The sequence below is a fragment of the Papaver somniferum genome, chromosome 8 (assembly GCF_003573695.1).
Source record: "Papaver somniferum cultivar HN1 chromosome 8, ASM357369v1, whole genome shotgun sequence".
In the NCBI taxonomy this organism is placed as follows: Eukaryota; Viridiplantae; Streptophyta; class Magnoliopsida; order Ranunculales; family Papaveraceae; genus Papaver; species Papaver somniferum.
In genome coordinates, this window is record NC_039365.1 from 87,517,733 (window position 1) to 87,518,767 (window position 1,035).

At 39.7% G+C, this 1,035-nt stretch overlaps 1 pseudogene; it reads left to right on the plus strand.

Annotated features, from left to right (window-relative positions):
* Nucleotides 1-288: 288 nt before the first annotated feature.
* LOC113307111 lies at nt 289-388 on the plus strand (annotated as a pseudogene).
* Nucleotides 389-1,035: the final 647 nt, after the last annotated feature.

Genomic DNA, 1,035 nt, shown 5'->3' on the forward strand with positions numbered 1-1,035 from the left:
GTGTTACCCACTTCTAAAGCTTCTAACCTTTTCGCTATAGCAGCAATTTTGGCATCTGATTCATATCCTCCTTCTACCCTATTAACGTTTCCTCTGCCGAGAAGAATTGTTTTCTGGGGTCCCCTATTACTTTCCAATTGTTGAGTCTTTTCGGCGACTTCATGCAAAAATGTCATCGCGTCATCAACTGTTTGGTTCTCAAATCCACCAGTACACATAGATTTTACTGTGCTTGTAGTGGGATAATCTAAACCCTCATAAAGGATCTGAACTAACCTAACCTTCTCTAAACCATGATGAGGACATTGGGCTAATAAATCATTGAACCTTTCCAAATACCTATACAAAGTTTCTCCCTCCTGTTGAGAAAACGTGCAGATTTGCGTCCTAATATACGATGTTTTGTGCCTAGGGAAAAACTTGTTCAAAAAGGCAGATGTAAGTTGTTCATACGTTTCGATTGACCCGGAAGCCAAACTATATAGCCACGATTTAGCTTTATCTTTCAGGGAAAAGGGGAATAACCTAAGTTTCAAAGCATCATCATCTAGTTTCTAATCCTGAGGGTACTACAAATTTCCTCAAAGTCCCTAACATGGAAATAGGGGTTTTCATTTTCTTTCCCTAAAAAGATTGGGAGCAGCTGTAAGGTCCCAGGTTTAAGTTCATAAGTTGCTTCCGTCTCAGCTAACCTGATACATGAGGGACGAGTAGTCCTAGTTGGATTCAACAAAGCTTTCAAAGTTCCATTTCTGGCGCTATCGGAGCAACAGGATTCTCTCCTCAGTCAAAGGACGTTCAAAAACAGACTCTTCAAAAGTCGTACTCTCTAGATTAAGGTAATCGAGACGCTTAGAACTACTAGGTTTCTCTTTAAAAATCTACCTAGTGCGTCTCTTTTACGTTCAGGCATACAATAGAATTTTCTAAATTGGAAGGGTAAGCAAACACAGATCAAGGCCGACTCAACCAAATCAAACCTATTGATTTCTAGCAAACAAAAAGCATGATGGCTCCACTTAGATTGTTTCTAGA